We start from the raw sequence: 22,099 nt of genomic DNA on the forward strand, positions 1-22,099 counted from the left end.
GTATATTAAGAAAAAAGTACTGTGGAAATGAGATAAAACCTTTATTCTTGCTATTGACTGTTGTCTTTGTATGTGTACAGGTATCCGACAAAGGGTTTTTAGAATAAAGTGTGCCTGTTTAAGGTTTTCCACCTTTCTTAAAACCCCCAATGAATTGCAATGAGACTGTTTTGAATGGACTGTGTTAAATCTATTTCTGTCAAATGGAAAACCTTCACACAAATGCGATGTGATTCAAACTCTCCCTAATACAGGGGCCGCCTTTATACTTGTGTAGCCCATTTGGCTTCGCCTCTACTTACTAGAATCATGTCTAGTGTTAGATTATTTATGCCATAAGGTCTATTTAAAATTGAAGCCAGTATCTACATTCGTCAACACCAGTTTTGACAGGTTTTTAAAAGGTGCAATGGGGTCGATGATCTTGGATAGACAAATCACCACATCACTGTTCATATTATGAGACTGAGGAAGAAAAAATCTGGTTAAGTTGAATTTCCCAAAAGGCACTTGGGCTTTTTGATCCTATGATTCACACTAATGATTGTGTCTAATGAAAGTAATGAAGCTAAATACTTTATCTGTGATTTAAAGAATGAAATTAGAAAGGAGGCAAGAGGGAAGGCATGATAACCTGTTGAACTGACCTTGCTAAGGCAGAAGAAATGGCATTTTGGGTACGTTTTCTTTCTTTGACTTCTCTGTTATACTTTCCCCATTCTCCTTCATCTCTTAACCTGAAAGAAACTCTTGAGAACATCTCTTCTCCTGAAGACAAAGATTCTATGAGCTCACCCATCCATATATTGGAACATGGAAGCCCCTGGTCAGCCAGGAAGTCTTTCCTTTAATCACTTGATGTCTCTCCTGCTGTATCTTGCAGGCATGAAAGCCAACAACTTGGGCAAATGCCCCTAATTTGGGCTTAGTTTAGATGACCGGGTTTCTCCTACCTAGAGTGCTACTTATTTCAGTGAAAACTCTTCTTCTTTCTAAAAACCCTTACTAACTCTCTGAATCATAACATGTCCTCAGTATGGGAAATCAAAATGGTATAATCTGGGATTAAGATTGAAGTGCCTTACTCTCCAGTTTCCCATCAATCTTATTATTTTTTCTCTGTTTATCACTGATGCCTCAGTTTTCTCATCCTAAAATGGTGATAATGATCACTACCTAAATTGTGATTGGTATAAGGAATCAGTGAGACACTGGATGTGAAAGTATCCAGCACTAGGTCTGGCCTAGAGCACATGCTCAGTGAGGGCAGGTTGAATTAGAATGATCTTATGGTTAGGAGGATAAAGAGTTGACTTTTGAAAGATCTTTATATATTAAATACAAGTCCTTTGTCAGATATGTGGTTGGAAAATATTTCCTCCCGGCCTGTGGCTCATCTTTTTGTTCTCTTAACAGTGTCTTTCACAGAGCAAAACTTTAAAAATTTGAAGTCCAGTTTATCATGCTTTTGGTAGCATATCTAAGAACTCTTTACCTAACCCAAGGTCATGAAGAGTTTCTTCTATGTTCTTCTTTTCTAAAAGTTTTATAGCTTTACTTTTTACATTTGGATCAATTATCCACCTTGAGTTAATTTTTGTGTGAAGTTTAGGTCAAGGTTATATTTTTGCATATGGGTGTAAAATTGTTTCAGTACCATTTGTTGAAAATACTTTTTCCCCATTGAATTGCTTTTGCAACTTTGTCAAAAATCAATTGGCCATATTCATGTGAGTCTATTTCTGGACTCTCTGTCTGTTCCATTGATCTATGGCTCCTTCCCTTTGTCAGTACCACACTGTCTTGATTAGTGTGGATTTACAGTAAGTCTTGAAGTCAGATAGTGTTATTCTTTCAATTTATTCTTCTTTTTCAAAATTATTTTAGCTCTTTTAGTTCCTTTGCTTTTCAAATAAATTTTACTTATCTAAAAAAAAGTTATGTTGGAATATTGACTGGAATTGCATTAAATTTATAGATCAGTTTGGCATGAATTAACATTTTTACTATGTTGTTTCTTTAAATCCATTAACACAGTATATCTATCTGTATATTTAGATCTTTTAAAAATTTCTTCTATCAGTGTTTTATGGTTTTTAGCATACAGAGTCTGTGCATATTCTGTTAGATTTACACATAAGTATATTTCATTTTGTTCGAGCTACAGTAAATGGTGTGTGTGTGTATGTGTATATTTTTAAATTTTAGTTTCCAATGGTAACATTGGGAATATATAGAAATATGATTGATTTTTGTATGTTGACCTTATATCCTACCACCTTAGTAAACTCACTTATTATTTCTAGAAAATTTTTTGGTCAATTCCTTGGGATTTTCTGTCTAGACAGTTATGTTGCCTGCAAATAGAATTTTATTTATTTCCAATATTTATGCTTCTTGTTTATTTTTCTTGCTTTGTTGCATTGGCTAAGACTTCCAGTGTGATGTTGACTTGGTGGTGAGAGACAATGTTTTGCATTGTTCCAGGTCATAAGGAGAAAACATTCAGTCTTTTTACCATGAAGTATGATGTTATCTGTAGATTTTTTGGAGACACTTTATTAGGTTGAGGAACTTTTCTTCTATTCCTATTTGCTGAGAATTTATATTACTAATATATATTGACTTTTTTCCAAATGCTTTTGCTGCATTGACTGATATACAGGCATATCTCATTTTATTGCTCTTTGCTTTACTGTGCTTTGCAGATATTGCATTTTTTTACAAACTGAAGATCTGTGGCAATCCTGCATTGAGCATGTCTATCAGTGCCATTTTTCCAACAGCACTTGGGACGCTTGTGTCTCTGTGTCACATTTGGCAATTTTTGTGATATTTCAATCTTCTTCTTTATTATTATATTTTTTATGATGATCTGTGATCAGTGATTGATGTTATTATTATAAAAAGATTAGAACTCGCTTAAGGTTCAGATGATGGTTAGTATTTTTTAGCAATAAAGTATTTTTAAATTAAGGTGTGTACATTTTTTTAAACATAATGCTATTGCACACTTAATAGACTACAGTATAGTATAAATACAACTTTTATATGCACTGGGAAACCAAACAAATCATGTGACTTGCTTTATTGTGATATTTGCTTTATTGCAGTGGTCTGGAACCAAACCCACAATATCTCCAAGGTGTGCCTCTAATCATGTAGTTTTTCTTCTTTAGACTGCTAATATGGTGGATTACATTGACTGATTTTTCTGTTATTGAACCAACTTTGTAATTTTGTAATAAACCCCACTTGATTGTGGTGTATTATTTCTTTATATATTGCTAGGTTTGATATGATAATATTTGTTGAGGATGTCTATGTCTATATTCATGAGGGATATTGGTCTGTAGCTTGCTCTTTTGGAACTGTTTTTGTCTGATTTTGGTATCAGTATTAGGCTTGCCTCATTAAATCAGTTGGGAAACATTTCCTCCTTTTCTATTTTTTGGAAGATTGTATAGAACTGGTGTTATTTCTGCTTTAAATTTTGTATAGAATTTGCTAGTGAAATCATCTGAGCCTGAAGATTTCTTTTTCAGAAGGTTTCAACTACAGATTCAATTTCTTTAATGATAATAGGACTGTTTATTTCATCTTGGGTGAGTTTTGGAAGTTTGTGGTATTTAAGGACTCATTGCTGTTTTGATCTTTACAATAATTCTGTGACACAGGCAAGACGGATAGTCTTAAATCACTGCTCAGAACAGTTCCTGGTACATAGTAGAAGCTTTGTTAATTTTAGTAGGATGAATTTGTTAAATGAACTCCATTTTACAAATGTGGAAACTAAGGTTCAGATTGGTGAAAGCACTTGTTGAAAATTATTTAGCTCATAAGTCACAATGTTAGGACTCAAACCCAAAAATAAAAAAGTAGCTTTTGAAGAAGAAAGAAAAAACGAGGAGGGAGCTAATTCAGCATGTATTTTGTGCCAGTCATTGCTGGATACTTTTATTTAACTTGTCTCGTTTAAATTCTGACAGCAATCCTGTGATATAGGTGTTGCTATCTCCATTTTAAAGGCAATGGAAGTAAGGCTCTGCATTAGTCAGGGTCCTAACAGGAAATATGGCACACTTCAGTCAGGATAGTTTGAGAAGGGTTTACTAAAGCGACTATTTACAAGACATAGGCAGGGTGTAGGGAAGCCATAAGGGCTAGCGAAATACCCTATGGCTAATATAGTAGGGCTGTTACTCCACCACTATCACCCAGGCCCAAAGGCATGAAGGAAAGGAGAGTCTAGAAAGAGTGTCTGGAAGGAGAGACCTCTAGAGCAGGTAGCCTTTGGATGAGCAGTGGTATTTGGTCAAGGGATATAGCTAACTCCCCACAGAGTGACTTCAGAGGCAGGAAGCTAGGAGGAAACTACACTCTTCTCCCAATCTTTGATCAATGGCCAGAGTTCCTTTCTGACCAAATCCAACCAGAAGCCAGGGACCAGTCAAGCCTGTTGATATAATCCATACCAGTTTCCTGGGGAGGAAAACAGGACAGAGAGTGAATCCAGAGGACAAAGATGTTAAGTAACTTGTCCAGGGTCACACGGCAACCTGGTAAGAGGCAGATTTAGGATTCAAATTCCAGAGCTCTGGTTCTTGACACTGCGCTTGTCCATCTTCCCCAGGGGACTGACTTTTAGGACCAAAGTGGCAGAAAGGGCCTGTGATTAGTCCCCCAGTGTGTATATTTTCTCATTTTATTTCTTTGCCCTGTAATGTAAATACAGATACTTTGGTATTATAAAGCACCATTAGGGTACCAGAGAGAGGTTAGAAAGAGAACGCTAGGAGGTGGAAGGAGTTTTGCCTGAGTGAGGAACCAAGAAAGGCGATGGAAGTTAAGAGAAAGACTCTAAGACCTGGACTATGAGCAGGCCAGAAGCAAGCAAATTAGGCTACAAATATTAAGTGAGTGTTTGCTATGCTAGCTACAGAAGGTGACAGAGGCTAAAATGTTCTAAAAAGAATCAAGGTTGAGCAGAGTTCCCTGTGCTATACAGTAGGTCCTTGTTGGTTATCTATTTTAAATATAGCAATAGATACATATATATGTATAACTGAATCACTTTGCTGTACATCTGAAACTAACACAATGTTGTTAATCAACTATACTCCAATATAAATAAAAATTTAAAAATAATATTTTTAATTTAAAAAAGAATCAAGGTTGAATGAAAAGGAAAGAAACCCCTTGAGGAGCTTATGTCACGCTAGGGGCTAGAGGTGAGAGGATTTGTATATTCTGCCTCTGGAATTCAGCTGATAAGCTGTGGACTGAGGCTAAGATGGCTGCCTGGAGCAGCCTCAGGGTTCCTTGCTAAGAGCCTAACCTGCTGGTGGGTAAAATAGGTAAGAAAATAAGTTGCTGAGAAAGGTGGCCTCCTTGACTTAGCTGGTACCTGCACTTTGCTTAGATGTATATAACCTGTACCTTAAAACCCCTCACATTGGACAGGGCAGGCCAACATGCAACCAGCAGGTACTGAGGTAAGGCTGTGGGCTCTGAGAGAGAGAGAGGAATGAGAGCCTCTCTTTAAAACTGATTGTTTGACCTCCCTGCTTCCTTACTGTGATCTCTGTAATGACAGCCTCAGGCAGTGATACACAGTCTGGTCTCCTCCTCTCAGCTACTGTTGGGTCAGTCTCTCCATTCATGGTTTTCTGAGGGGCTCTGGTAGCCTGGGAGCTGGTTTGAGCAAGACCATCTTGACCACCAACCCTTGCAGTATCTGGCTCAGTAGTTCTCAACCTTGACTGAACATTAGAATCACAGCAGGTGGAGGGGGAGAGGGGACATGGACATCTTCAGAGTCATATGAGGAGCACAATTATACAGGGCCCCTTGCTCAGAAGGGGGCTCCATGCTGTGGGTTTAATGCCTTGTGGTTGCCATTTGAAATTCTTAATAATTTTATTTTTGAACCTGTGTTTTGTAAGTAAAGTCCAGTGGGACAGTAGAGAATGTACTGGGGGCTTAGAAGCTCAATTCACATATGGTTCCACCTCCCATTACCTCCCCATATCTTCAAGATGGGTTCTTGACTGCCACTCCCTTCGTTCCAGGTGCCCGAGTCTCCCTTACCCTCCCCCACGCGCATCCATGTCCATCCATCTCCAGCGGGAGCCTCGATGTGGGGAGGGTCAAGTCAGGTGCATGCACCCTGCAGCCCCTCAAGGTTGGGCATGGCAGTGACCATCCTTGCCCTTGGTTCACAGCACCACGCACATTCAGTGGGGGTGAATCTCTTGCCCATCCCTGATCCAGGTACCTAGAGCATCCTTGTGAGGAGGTGGTAATACCCTTGAGAGGTGCCTATATGCTGTCGGATGGGGTGGCAGGCATCTGCCTCGGGAAGGGAGATGCCTGGGTCAACTTCCCTGCCCTCTGATAAGGCACAGCATGTCAGGCCAGCAGCTAGAAGAAGGATGAAACCAAACAGTTGTCAAGCCCGAGCACACACATGTGACACAAGTCATGGGGTAGGGTTCTCAGGTGCCTGTAAGGGTCTACACTTGCCTCATGAGTGCCTTCCCATGCCCTAGAGAGTGTCCTTTGGGCCTACTCCACGTGTAGGTGACCCTTTCTTCCTCCTCATAACTAACTTTCTTGAGTCTGACTTTGTGTTCATCTCTTCTGGCCAGCTCAAGGCACCTTCCAGGGCTGCGGCATGCAGTACAAATTGTGCAATTTTGGTGATCCTGCATATGAATTAAATGCTCTGGTATTTTTATTTAAAACTGGTATTGTACAATGTAAAGATGAACGGTAAGGTACATGTTAATAATTGTGATTTTTACTTTTTCCTGACTTAGAATAATATTGAGTAGTAAATAGAAAATACCATGACAAGTTGAATGAAAGGCTGCAGAAGAAAGGAAAAATCTGTACATTGTAGTACCTTAGTGACACTTTTACCCCGCTTTTTGAACAAGGAGCCCCACGTTTGCATTTTTCACTGGGCCCCACAAATGATGTACTTGGTCTTGCCTGGGTGTATATTTAAAACATACGGATGCATCCAACTTAATTGATGCTGGATAGGGCTCCAGGCATCTGTATTTTTAAAGGTAACTCAGAGAGTCTGTCATAGAAAGAAATTACAAATAAGCAAGGAGGGAAAGCTAGAATAAACTCTGTGGTACTGGATTAGAATCAGAGATATCCATATAAAAATGTAAGCTTATCTATCCATATATAAATATATACATGTAATGGTAAGTAGATTCAGGCATTAATATTTATATGTGTGTATACATGGATTATTTTACATGCCTGTGTTCCCTCGCTCTCTCTACTGGCAGGGCCTAAAAGCAGCAACATTCAAATAGAATTGAGCTTACCTAGAACCACATCTTGTTTTCTAAATACCATTCTCAAAAAAGAGAACTAGGCCTAGTAATAATTTTGGAGGGCAAGATATGTGCATAGCTTCAAATTGTCACCCCCAAAATATTTAATAATTGCTCTGGTGGTTTCAACATGTGTCCACAAACTCTCTGATACTCCTCCCTACGGGTGGTGGAGATTAATTCCCTTCCATTGAGTGTGGGCTGGACTTAGTAATTCAGTTCTAATAAAGTATGGAAAGGGACAGATAGTAGTTTTACTATTTACTATTTATATTTTCTAGTTAGTATATAAGTAAGTTGAAAGTGAAAGCAGAAAAAGATATGCTATGCAAATATTATTCAAAGGAAAGTGGGAATGGCTGTATTACTATCAGATAAAGTAGACTTCAGAGCAAAGAAAATTACTCCCTTGCTCTTTTTCCCGCCTTCTCTGGTTTTAACTGAGATTTTCTGTGATTCCATTTCATCTCCTCTCTTAGAATGTCAATTATACTTCTTTAAAACTTTTTAGTGGTTGTGCTAGAGTTTGCAATATACATTTTTAACTGAGTTCATCTTCAAATAACACTTTATTTTATTTTATTTTATTTTACATCTTTATTGGAGTATAATTGCTTTACAGTGCTGTGTTAGTTTCTGCTTTATAACAAAGTGAATCAGTTATGCATATACATATGTTCCCATATCTCTTCACTCTTGTATCTCCCTCCCTCCCACCCTCCCTATCCCACCCCTCTAGGTGGTCACAAGGCACCGAGCTGATCTCCCTGTGCTATGCGGCTGCTTCCCACTAGCTATCTATTTTACGTTTGGTAGTGTATATATGTCCATGCCACTCTCTCGCTTTGTCCCAGCTTACCCTTCCCCCTCCCCGTCCATGCAAATGGAAACCAAAAGAAAGCTGGAGTAGCAATTCTCATATCAGACAAAATAGACTTTAAAATAAAGACTATTAGAAGAGACAAAGAAGGACACTACATAATGATCAAGGGATCGATCCAAGAAGAAGATATAACAATTGTAAATATTTATGTACCCAACATAGGAGCACCTCAATACTTAAGGCAAATACTAACAGCTATAAAAGGGGAAATCGACAGTAACACATTCATAGTAGGGGACTTTAACACCCCACTTTCACCCATGGACAGATCATCCAAAATGAAAATAAATAAGGAAACACAAGCTTTAAATGATACATTAAACAAGAGGGACTTAATTGATATTTATAGGACATTCCATCCAAAAACAACAGAATACACATTTCTCTCAAGTCCTCATGGAACATTCTCCAGGATAGATCATATCTTGGGTCACAAATCAAGCCTTGGTAAATTTAAGAAAATTGAAATTGTATCAAGTATCGTTTCCGACCACAATGGTATGAGACTAGATATCAATTACAGGAAAAGATCTGTAAAACATACAAACACATGGAGGCTAAACAATACACTACTTGATAACGAAGTGATCACTGAAGAAATCAAAGAGGAAATAAAAAAATACCTAGAAACAAATGACACTGGAGACACGACGACCCAAAACCTATGGGATGCAGCAAAAGCAGTTCTAAGAGGGAAGTTTATAGCAATACAATCCTACCTTAAGAAACAGGAAACATCTCGAATAAACAACCTAACCTTGCACCTAAAGCAATTAGAGAAAGAAGAACAAAAAACCCCAAAGTTAGCAGAAGGAAAGAAATCATAAAAATCAGATCAGAAATAAATGAAAAAGAAATGAAGGAAACGATAGCAAAGATCAATAAAACTAAAAGCTGGTTCTTTGAAAGGATAAACAAAATTGATAAACCATTAGCCAGACTCATCAAGAAAAAAAGGGAGAAGACTCAAATCAATAGAATTAGAAATGAGAAAGGAGAAGTAACAACTGACACTGCAGAAATACAAAAGATCATGAGACATGACTATAAGCAACTCTATGCCAATAAAATGGACAACCTGGAAGAAATGGACAAATTCTTAGAAATGCACAACCTGCCAAGACTGAATCAGGAAGAAATAGAAAATATGAACAGACCAATCACAAGCACTGAAATTAAAACTGTGATTAAAAATCTTCCAACAAACAAAAGCCCAGGACCAGATGGCTTCACAGGTGAATTCTATCAAACATTTAGAGAAGAGCTAACACCTATCCTTCTCAAACTCTACCAAAATATAGCAGAGGGAGGGACACTCCCAAACTCATTCTATGAGGCCACCATCACCCTGATACTGGACCAAAACCAGACAAAGATGTCACAAAGAAGGAAAACTACAGGCCAATATCACTGATGAACACAGATGCAAAAATCCTCAACAAAATGCTAGCAAACAGAATCCAACAGCACATTAAAAGGATCATACACCATGATCAAGTGGGGTTTATTCCGGGAATGCAAGGATTCTTCAATATATGCAAATCAATCAATGTGATACACCATATTAACAAATTGAAGGAGAAAAACCATATGATCATCTCAATAGATGCAGAGAAAGCTTTCGACAAAATGCAACACCCATTTATGATAAAAACCCTGCAGAAAGTAGGCACAGAGGGAACTTTCCTCAACATAATAAAGGCCATATATGACAAACCCACAGCCAACATTGTCCTCAACGGTGAAAAACTGAAAGCATTTCCACTAAGATCAGGAACAAGACAAGGTTGCCCACTCTCACCACTCTTATTCAACATAGTTTTGGAAGTTTTAGCCACAGCAATCAGAGAAGAAAAGGAAATAAAAGGAATCCAAATTGGAAAAGAAGTAAAGCTGTCACTGTTTGCAGATGACACGATACTATACATAGAGAATTCTAAAGATGCTACCAGAAAACTACTAGAGCTAATCAATGAATTTGGTAAAGTAGCAGGATACAAAATTAATGCACAGAAATCTCTTGCATTCCTATACACTAATGATGAAAAATCTGAAAGTGAAATCAAGAAAACACTCCCATTTACCATTGCAACAAAAAGAATAAAATATCTAGGAATAAACCTACCTAAGGAGACAAAAGACCTGTATGCAGAAAATTATAAGACACTGATGAAAGAAATTAAAGATGATACAAATAGATGGAGAGAGATACCATGTTCTTGGATTGGAAGAATCAACATTGCAAAAATGACTCTACTACCCAAAGCAATCTACAGATTCAATGCAATCCCTGTCAAATAACACTTTAAATGTAGTGCAGGTACCTTATAACAGAGTATTATTAAATCTTCCTTTCCATCTCTTGTGACATTATTGTAATTTACTTCACTTATTCATATGCTATAATCAATCAGTATATTGTTACTATTTTTACTTTAAACCAATTAAGAATCAGAAAAATAAAAGATTTTACCGTACCTTCATTTATTCCTTCTCTGACACTCTTCCTTTCTTTATGAAGATCCAAGTTTCTGACCTCTATCATCATTTTCCTTCCCCCTGAAGAACTTCTTTTAACTTTTTGTACAGGACAAGTCTTCTTTTATTTCCCTCCATTTTTGTTTTTTACTGAGAAAGACTTCGTTTCATTTCTATAGGATAATTTTGCCAGATATAGAATCTGGATTGGTGTTTTTATTCTTTCAACACTTTAAATATTTCATTCCAGTCTCTTCTTGTTTGCATGGTTTCTGACAAGAAGTCTGATATAATTCTTATGCTTGTTCCCTTGTAAGGTGTTCCTCCTACTCTGTCTTCCTTAAAGATGTTGTCTTTGTGTGTGGTTTTCTAAAGTTGGCTAGAGGGAGGCTGGAGTGGGAGGAATGCCGTTCCCCAGTTAGGATAAGGTGTGGCAAAGTCTTTTTCCTTGTAGAGTTATGGAGAAGGCTCTAGGTATACTTCACAATGATTTTTCTTTCCCTCCCCCTGCCAGATTCACGAGAGGATCTTATTCACATCTTTATTGTGAGAATTTGGTGGATTTCCTGAAATTGGGGGGTGCCCCTGTGCCTTCAGTCCTCAGAAGTTTCTCACTCTTACAGTAGTCCACATTCTTCCTCCAGCAATTTGTCAAAATTACCAGTTTTGGTGTTCCTACCAGTTTATATTCCAGAGCCTTCTTTTCTAGGTAAGTAAATTACAGCTGTATCTCTCTGGATGTTCCTAAATCTTTAGATTTTGGGGTGGTGGTTTGCCCTGCAACCTTGGTTCTCTGATGGGTCCAAGAAAAGTCATTGATTTTTTTTTGGTTTGCCCAGTTTTCTTGAAAGGATGGGAGTGATCACTTCCAAGTTCTTTTCAGAAGACTATTTCAAAATGTATATGAAAAGGCACAGGTCCTAGAATAGCTAAACAATTTTGAAAAAGAAGAAGGAAGTGGAAGGAATCAGTCTACCTGGTTTCAAGACATTATATGGTTACATTAATCAAGACAGTGGGGTTTCGCAGAGGGATAAACACACACATCAGTGGAACAGAAAAGAGAACCCAGAAATAAACCCACACAAATATGTTCAACTGATTTTTGACAGAGTTGCAAAAACAAGTCAATGGAGGAAGGATAGCCTTTTAAATAAATGGTATGGGAGCAACTGAACATCCGTAGGCAAAAAAAAAAAAGAACCTTAACCTAAACTTCGCACCTTATGCAGACACTATCCAAAAATGGACCATGTAAGTTTGCAAAATGTAAACTATAAATCTTTCAGAAAACAGACATAGGAGAAAATCTTTTGGATCTAGGGCCAGGCAAAGAGTTCTTAGACTTGACACCAAAAGCATGATCCATATAAAGAAAAAAAAAAGGTAAATTGGAACTCACCAAAGTTAAACACTTTTGCTCTGTGAAAGACCCTCTTAAAGAGGATGAAAATACAAGCTATAGACTGGGACAGAATATCAGTAAGCCATATATTCGACAAAAAATAAAGAACTCTCAAAACTAAACAGAATCAAGAATAATCCAATTAGAAAATAAGCAAAAAATGGCAATGGGCATTTAACTGAGGAAGATATGTAGATGACAGATAGACACTTGAAAAGATGTTTAACATCAGTAGCCATTACAGAAATGCAAATTAATACCATTATTTGATATCACTATATGTCTATTCAAACAGCTAAAATTAAAATAGCGATAATACCAAATGCTGGTGAGGATATGAAGAAACTAGATCTCTTATACACTGCTGGTGGGAAAGTAAAAATAATACAGCCACTCTGGGAAATAGTTTAGTGGTTTCTTACAAGACTGAGCATAAACTTACCGTACAACTCAGCAGTCGCACTCCTGGTCATGTATCCCAGAGAAATGAAAACTTCCATTCATACAAAAACCTGTACATGAATGTTCATAGCAGAGCTATTTGCAATAATGAAAAGGTGAAAATAACCCAAATGTCCCTCAATATGTGAGTGGTTAAACAAACTATGGTACATCCATTCCATGGAATACTACTCAGCAATAAAAAGAGTAAACTTCAGATACACACAACAACTTGGATGGATATCATGGGCATTATGCTGAGTAGAAAAAGTCAGTCTCAAAAGGTCACAGACTGATTGATTACATTTATATAACATTCTCTAAAATGATAAAATTTAAAAACTGGAGAACAGATGTGTGGTGTCCACGGGTTAGGTATGTTGGGAGGAAGGTTGTGACTATGAAGAGGTAGCATGAGGAAGATCTTTGTGGTAATAGAATTGTTCTGTTTCTGATTGTAGAAATTGTTCTGATTGTAGTGGTATTTACAAGAATATACACATGTACCATTGAGGGAAACTGGGTAAAGGGTACACAGAACTTCTCTGTATCACCTTTTCAACTTCATGTGAATCTACAACTATATCAACATAATAGTTTTTTAAAATAGTAGCTTTACAGTGGAGAAAACTGGAAGAAATCTCCTTAACCAAGTCATCAAGGCTGACATCACCAGTATGTCATATTGATACCATGTACTTCCTGGTACTATGTGATGAGAAAGGTACTTTACTTCTGTGCTATCCTTTCCCAAGATACATAATCCCAATTTAATCATGAGAAAACATCAGACAAACCCGAACTGGGGGACATTCTACAAAGTACGTGACGATCTTTAAAATTGTCAAGGTCGTGAAACACAAAGAAGCATTAAGAAATTGCCATAAATTCGAGGCAACTAGGAAGATAGGATGACTAAATGCAGCATAATATTCTGGATTCAATCCTGGAACAGAAAAAGGACATTAGTGGAAAGATTTGTGAGGCACATTATACAACATCACTGCTCAGTGCTCTTCAAGATCATGAAAGATGTGGAAGGACTGATAAAATGTCATACATAGGAGGAAACTAAAGAGATATGACAACTAAATGCAACATGGTATCCTGAATTTGATCCTGGAACAGAAAGTGGACATTACTGGAAAAACTAGTGAAATCCAAATAAAATCTATAGTTTAGTTAATAGTATTGTACCTAGGTTAATTTCTTAGTTTTGATAACTGCACTATGGTTATGTAAAATTTTGATGTGAGAAATGCTAAATGAAATGTGTGTGGCAGCTGTCTGTGCTGTTTTTACAACTTTTCTGTAATTTTAAAATTATTTCAAGATAAACTTAAAAGCTAACACCCCCCCTCCCCCCCAGAGATTCTACTGTGTAGTCAGGGCTGAGAACTGCTGCTATCTCATCCATTAGGTCCTGCCTCATGGGTTTCCGCTGTGTTCTCCTACTCTCCTCCATCAAAATTGCCCTGCTCTGGAGGGATTTGTTCTCAACTGGCTGCTGGTCTAAGTAGAATGAGGGAAAAATATTTCTACCACTATCCCAGTGGGAAACTCATTTCAAAGTTACTAGTATGGGTACTATCCCATCTGCTCTAGCCAGGCGCCATTGTATAGTAAGAATTTCCACCTCAGAGATTCATTCCTTTGTGTAAAGCATCATTACATCATCATTTTCCAAGCAGCGCTTATGGATACTGGAACATAAATTCAATAAGAATTATGAGTCATGTGAATTGGTATATCGGGGCATTTTCTACACCACCACAAAACACTGGGCATCTGTGGAGGAGAGAGCTAAATTTGTCTAGAGTTCCCCACAATCCATTTTAACTCTCTAAACAGAGAAGGCCAGTCCTTGGTGGGAGGCAGGAGGCTGACACTGTGGGTAGTTAGAGCCAGGTAATTCAAGACAGCGCTCAGAGCATGATTCTCAGGTCTTAGAGAACTGCCTAAGGTAGAGAGATGGTCGACATCTTGGATAGCGAACTCCTGTTGCTATGACAGCTTCCAGGAGCACGCTTGTCTCATCGGAGTCTGGGGCTTATTCAGTTGGCTCCGCCCTCTCCTGGAGTGCTCTGTTTCTTAAAAGGGCCCTGCCCTTTATTTTGCTAGGATTAGTCATTATGGGTTGGTGAATTGCCCTTTCCCCGCCTCCACCCCAGCTTTTCATCTGCACCCTAGAAGGGAGGCTTGTGTCTTTGGGCCTGCTGAGAGTCCTCCAAGAGAGCTGAGCTGAGAGAAAATTAAGAACAGCTGGGGGTAGACACAATGACATCATGTGCCTCTAGCATAAAAAGCAGCTCACAAACTCTGATTCAAGGAGAGAAAAATAATGGAAACTGGAGAAAGGGGCTGAGACTTGGGAACTATGCAAAGGCTGATTACTGGGGAAGACAAGAGAGATTAAGCTGGGAGCACAAGAGCTAGCTGAGCTATTGGAACTCTTAGTAAGGACCTATTAATCTAGTATTTAGCACTTGGAGTCTATAGATTTAGCAGCTAAAACTAAATGGGAACAGATTGGTGAACGCTGTGAAAATGCCCTGAGGTAGTCTATAGCTAGGAGTAAGATTAATAAAGGAAATGGTTAGAAACTGAGCTTTATTGCAGAGTAACTTGCAAATTGGACTCTAGACTTTCCTCTTTTCTCAATTATTCTATAGGAAGTTGCATGGTCTACACATAAAAGTAAATTTATTGGTGTGCATGTCTCTTTTCAAATTAGTGTTTTTGTTTTGTTCGAATAAATACCCAGGAGTGGAATTGCTGAGTCATATGGTAACTCCAGTTTTTTGGAGAAACTTCCATACTGTTCTCCACAGTGGCTGCACCAATTTACAGTCCCACCAACAGTGTACAAGGGTTCCCTTTTCTCCGTATCCTCACCAACATTTGTTATTTGTGTTCTTTTTGATAATAGCCATTCTGACAGGTGTGAGGTGGTATCTCATCATGGTTTTGATTTGCATTTCCCTGATGATTAGCGATGTTGAGCATCTTTTTATGTGCCTGTTGGCCATCTGCATATAGCAGTATTATTTACAATAGCCAGGACATGGAAGCAACCTAAGTGTCCATCAACAGATGAATGAATAAAGACGATGTGGCACATATGTACAATGGAATATTACTCAGCCGTAAAAAGAGTGGAATTTTGCCATTTGCAACAACATGGATGGACTTGGAGGGTATTACGGTAAGTGAAATAAGTTAGAGAAAGACAAATACTGTATGGTATCTCTTATATGTGGAATCTAAAAAATACAACAAACTAGTGAATATAACAAAAATGAAGCAGAGTCACAGATATAGAGAGCAAACGAGTAGTTACCAGTGGGGAGGGGAGACAGGCAATGGATGGGGGAGTGAGAGGTACAAACTATTAGGTGTAAGATGGGCTCAAGGATGTATTGTACACCATGGGGAATATAGCCAATATTTTGTAATAACTGTAAGTGGAAAGTAACCTGTAAAATTGTATAAAAAAATTCTTTTAAATAGCTTCACAACTGATTATTATAGTGTTTCTAATTCTCATATTTACATGATTCAAACATTTCCAAACACAGATTTAAGGGCACAAGGTGGGTGTGGAGAGTTGGATCTATAGTTTGGAATAAAAAGAACTGTTTTTTGGTTGTCTGTTTACAAAAGTAAATTTATGCACTTTTTTTTTCTAAAGCAGTAGATTCCTCTACATAAAATACTGATGTTTCTTTGGAATGGTATATCCGTATGAGACTGAATGATAGACTTGTACAGCTTGAAGGGACCTTAGAGATGATGCAGTTCAACCCTAATTCTACAAATGAAGAAATTGAAGCCTAGAGAGTTAGGTGATGTGTCCAAGATCACACAGCTATTATGTGACAGAATTGTGGTTGGAGCTTAGGTCTACTAATTCCCAGGAAAGTGCTATTTTCACCCCACTTTTTAAATTTAGTGCAGCCATGCCCAAAGAGAGTCCAAACTTCTGTCAGTGGTTATCATAGGTGAAAAGCAGAGCCCCTCAGGTGAATTCTGCCTCTACTGAATTTTCTCAGAAACCTTAATGTATTAAGCATGATGTGGAAGAGTTTGTTTCTTTGGATGGGTGAATAAACCCCTGGAAGGATGAATGTATAACCTAAACCTAACAGAATGAGAGTGGAGTCACTAACATTAATCTGAGAAATCTGATTGAAACTTATAACAAAGGTGGTCTGCCCAATCAAAAAAAAAAAAAAAAACTGCTGTGGTAACCTTAGGAGTTACTGAACATTGATCCTCTTAAATAACATAACTTATGAGTGCAACTATTCCAAAAGAAAGACAACAAACTTAACAGACCTTATCAGACAAAGCAAACTTAATAAACTAGTCAAAACAATAATTGAAAACAAACTAGTATATCATTGAAGAGCTAAGGGAGCGTATTGGTAACATGAAGCAAAAATAAACAGTTACAAAGAAGAATCATCTAGAAATATCAGCTATGAAAAATATGAGTTGAAATAAAGAACTTGATGGTGGGGGGAGGTTAATAACAAGATGGGTACAAATGAAGAAGACATTAATGAGCTAAAATAATAGTTGAAAAATACGAAAAAAAAATCCTTCAGAAACACGGAAGATGTAGAAGATGGAAAGAGAAGTGTCACGTCAGTTTAATAAGAACCCAAGAATGAGAGAAAAAAGAACTGGAGAGGAGTTAAGCATTTGAAGAAATAAAGACCAAGAATTCCCCAGTCTTAGTGGAATATGGATGACTTCAGTTTGAAAAGATTCAGAGTTGCTAAACAGGATATATAAGGTAAACCTATATCTAGATACATACTAGTAAATTTTTTTAAATATCAAAGACAGAGAGAAGGGACTTCCCTGGTGGTGCAGTGGTTGAGAATCTGCCTGCCAGTGCAGGGGACATGGGTTCAATCCCTGGTCTAGGAAGATCCCACATGCTGCAGAGCAACTAAGCCCGAGCGCCACAACTACTGAGCCTGCGCTCTAGAGCCCATGAACCACAACTGCTGAGCCCACGTACCACAACTACTGAAGCCTGTGTGCCTAGAGCCCGTGCTCCGCAACAAGAGAAGCCACCGCAATAAGCCCGCACACCGCAACTAGAGAAAGCCTGCACATAGCAACAAAGACCCAACACAGCCAAAAATAAATAAATAAGTAAATTTATTAAAAAAAAAAAAAGACAAAGAGAAGACTTCCTAGCAAGAAAAAGCAGATCATCTACAAAGGAACAAAATCATACTGATGTCTCAGTACTCAAAATACAAGAAGACAGGGGAGTGTTAATTTTCAAAGTATTGAGGGGAAAGAACTTGGAACCTAGAATTTTATACCCAGCTAAATATTATTTAAATGTAAGAATGAAATATTGTCAGGCATTCAGGGCCTCAGAAAGTTTACCCCACAAAGACTCTCTTTGAAATAAGTCCAATAAGACAGTACCTATAATAAATATAAATGGGCAGACTTCCCCAGAACCCTCTCACAAAGTTCCCTGTAATTTCTCAGATCTATCAACACTCCTCTTACTTTGGTCACATCTCCAGGATTGAGTTTATTTGGAGGGAGCCAGTGTCTGAGGTTTGTGGGCTATTTTGTAGGATCCTCAAGCGGCTCATTTCTGCTTTTGTTACAGTCTTTTCTTCCCTGTTAAACTTGCAAATTACCGAGGACACAACATTATTCATTTCTGTATTTCCAGTAGTACTTGTCACAGGGCTCTGTATATGGTAGGTATTCATTAAATGTCTATGCCAGGAAGGAAGGGAGAAGAGAGGGAGGGAGAGAATTTTGAGGCTGGAACATGAAGCTAGGGTTGTTTCTATTCAAGAGAATAGCTGTTCTGTCCCATTTTTGTGACATCCTAATGTGTGTCAATATATTGCGCTGCTGTGGACCATGTTTCCCGTGTTAAGTCTGACTGTGAAAGACTCAAAGATAATTGAGCATTATTAATTTCACTAACATAATATTAAAGGCAACCTGCTTACTTTAACTCCACTTGAATTGACCACTTACTTGGTTTTCCGTGGCCCTCAAACTCCCTCTGAGTCATTAACGATGGAGAGTGATATACTCGCACGCCAGTAAACATTCCCAAGTCAGGAGTAAGAAGGGAAAATAACCCACAAAGCTTTGTTTGGTCTGGAATCTGTCAGTGCATCTCCACAGAGCTGGTGGAGATCTCTCTTCCTCCCTCTTCAGGGAGGCAGTTCTTTTTGCTCATCTGTGACTGTATGACGAGTGCCCACTGAGGCCATATGGGTAATGCACACCTGTCGGCATCCAAACCCTAAGAACTCAGCATTGACTCAGATACCTTTAACTCTCAGGGAAGAGTTGGGTGAATGTTTTTCACACTTTTCTTTTCCTTGGCATTAATTGCTGGTGTTTCGAGGCAGGCAGAGCAAGAGATACCAGGGCTGAGAGGGGCATCAGAGTTATTCCTTTATTCCTTCCAACAGGCAAATGTCATCTTTCCCATCTACCTAAAAAGCATTTGCATATGTTTGCTTGTGAACTGTTTTTCAAGCTCTCCATAGTTAACAAACCCCAAAGAAAGGGATCTGGACAGACAGAAAATGACAGTAGCAGGCCCCCAAAACACATATATGACACATGCACATCTTGGAGGCCAACATTGTCATAGGCAGCAAATGTCAACAGAGTTCCTCCCCACCATCCTCTGCTCTGTGCTTTCTTACCCCTGATTCAGTTATTGGTCATGTTGAGTTGAGGTTGTTAGCAGAAACTTGGCACCTGGAATTAATCGAGATTGCTCAGATACTTGGAATTCTTACTAAAAATTCTAGAAAATCATGTAACATTTGGGCATTACGTGGATTTAATTCAGTAATTAGTCATGGAGCACCTGCTCAGTTCAGGCTCAGGCTTGAGCAGTGCCCAGGTACACTTATCAGTGTGAAGGAGGTGCCAGCAGAGGAGTGCAAATGAACTGGACATTCAGAGCAGGGATAGAATATGTCCTAGTGGAACAAAAGGAAAGACTTCCTGAGAAGGTGGCTTTGGGGACTGGCCTTAAAGAACAGATAGAATTTCTACAGGCGGAGGCATTCCAGGAGGCAAGAACAGCTTGAGTAAAAGTAACAAGGTGAGAATCATAGGATCCATTTAGGACTTGTAGTAGTCTCCATGTATTGAGTCATTACTTTGTGCCATGCGTAACGTTAAGTGCTTTGCATGCATTGTCTTGTTTAATTGCCACTCACGGCAATCACATTAGTTACAGACAGTATCATCCCTACTGTACAAATCAGGAGACTAAGGCTCTCACAGCAATTAAGTAACTTGGTCACCAGCTAAGAGATGGCAGAACAGGAATTCAGACCAGGTCTGTTGGGCTCCAAAGCCTAAGTTCTTTTTTCCTTTCCTCCCTCCCTCCCTCCTTTCCTTCCTTCCTTCCTTTTTCAAGTTTTATTGAGATATAATTGGTATATAATATTGTATTGATTTAAGGTGTACAACATGGTGATTCAATATATGTATATACTGCAAAATGATTACCAGAATAAGTTTAGTTAGCATCCATCACTTTACCACTAAGCTCTATGCCTCAGAAATGAACATGTGACTGGAGAGAAAGGTTAGGGCCATGCTGCGGAGAGCTTTAGATGTTAAGTGAAGGACGCTGAACTTAAGATGGCAGATTGTAAAGTTAAAGGGAGAGGGATTTGTCGGTAACAAGAAATGGTCAGTAAGGGGTCAACAGATAAGAGACCAATAAACAGCTTCAAAACCTCACTTCTTTCCTCATTTGTTCTTTCCCTTCCTGGGAGGGGAATGGGCTAAGTAGGAGAGGAACCTCTCTGTTCCTCTTAGGGCTCTTGTGTAGAATTTCCTTTTTAAAAAATTTTTATTTTTGGTCCTTTTCGTTCTGCCCAAATTTTTGCCACTGTATATAGTCTTATTGCTGAGAAAGGAGGGTCAGAATCTGAACTTCCTTGTCTAACTGGAAAATTGGACTGCTTAAATTTCATTTCTTTTTTGTTTTTTTGGCTGCACCACGTGGCTTGTGGGATCTTAGTTCCCCGACCAGGGATCAAACCTGGGCCCTTGACAGTGAAAGCGTGGAGTCCTAACCACTGGACCACCAAGGAATTCCTTGGAGTGCTTAAGTTTCAGTTCCAATTGTGTTACATTGGATAACTGAAGCCCCTCTTATCTTTTATAAATTAATTCTTAAGATTAGTTTGGATGTTTTATGTAATTTATCCTCAGTCATAAAAAGAGGATTCATTAATTGCCCATGGATATAATCTTCCTTTTCACTCTCATCCAGAAACTAGAAGGGCCTCCTGCCCTCACTTGGTTATCAGTTACCTCTTTTACCCACCTTGCTTTGGGATCCTAAAGGAGCAAGGTCTTGAGGTCTTTAGACCTTCCAAGCTGCAGTCCAATTCTTGACCTTCCACATGAAAGATAACCTGAGGAACCCTTAATGAATTTGGTGCTGGTTCAGGCAGAAACTTAAAAAAAGATTTTATTTTGAAATAATTTTAGACTTCCAAAAACTTCCAAAAATAGTACATAGAGTTCACTTCATCCAGCTTCACCATATGTTAACACCTTATATAATCACAGTAAAACTTCAAAACCAAGAAATTAACATTAATAAAATATTATTAACTAACTTACAGACCTTATTCAAATTTCACCAGTCCTTTTTCTGTTTGGGGATCTAATCCATGATCCCACTCTAATCTGGGAAGAGTTCCTCAGTCTTTCTTTGTCTTTCATGCCCTTGACACTTTTGAAAAGTACTCATCACTTATTTCATAGATTGTTCTTCAGTTTGGGTTTGTCTGATGTTATCTTATGATTATATTGAGTTTATGCTTTTCTGGCCAGAATACCACAGAAGTATGTGTGCGCTTCTCAGTGCATTGTATCTGGAGGTTCATGATATCTATGGTATTGGTGATATTAACTTTGATCATTTGGTTAATGGGGTGTCTGCTGGTTTCTCCACCCTAAAGTTACTGTTTTTCCCTTTGTAACTAATAAGAATCTTGTGGAGAGATACTTTGAGACTATGAAGATATCCTATTTATCATTATGCTTTTGCCCACTAATTTTTGCATCTCTCCTCTTTCTTAAACACCATGAGTTCACACTGATATCTCTAATTCCAACCTAACAGCACAGGGCTCATCCTAACCTCCCTCCTTCCCTTATTTTTTAAAAAATTTTTATTGGAGTATAGTTGCTTTACAATGTTGTGTTAGTTTCTGCTGTACAGCAAAGTGAATCAGTTATACGTATACATATATCCCCTCTTTTTTAGATTCTTTTCCCATATAGGTCACCACAGAGTACTGAGTAGAGTTCCCTGTGCTATACAGTAGGTTCTCATTAGTTATCTATTTTATACATAGTAGTGTATATATATCAATCCCAATCTCCCAATTCATCCCACCCCACCCTTCCCCCTTGGTATCCATACATTTGTTCTCTACATCTGTGTCTCTATTTCTACTTTGCAAATAAGTTCATCTGTACCAT

General features: G+C 38.3%; 1 long non-coding RNA gene across 1 annotated transcript in view; it reads left to right on the top strand.

Annotated features, from left to right (window-relative positions):
• The window catches only part of LOC116747334, a 115,942-nt gene that overhangs the window by 46,416 nt on the left and 47,427 nt on the right, over positions 1–22,099 (top strand). Inside the window, exon 8 of the long non-coding RNA XR_004347989.1 lies at positions 11,234–11,428. This is a non-coding gene — a long non-coding RNA (uncharacterized LOC116747334). The remainder of the gene's footprint in view (positions 1–11,233; positions 11,429–22,099) is intronic.

This window comes from Phocoena sinus, chromosome X, assembly GCF_008692025.1.
Source record: "Phocoena sinus isolate mPhoSin1 chromosome X, mPhoSin1.pri, whole genome shotgun sequence".
Lineage (NCBI taxonomy): Eukaryota > Metazoa > Chordata > Mammalia > Artiodactyla > Phocoenidae > Phocoena > Phocoena sinus.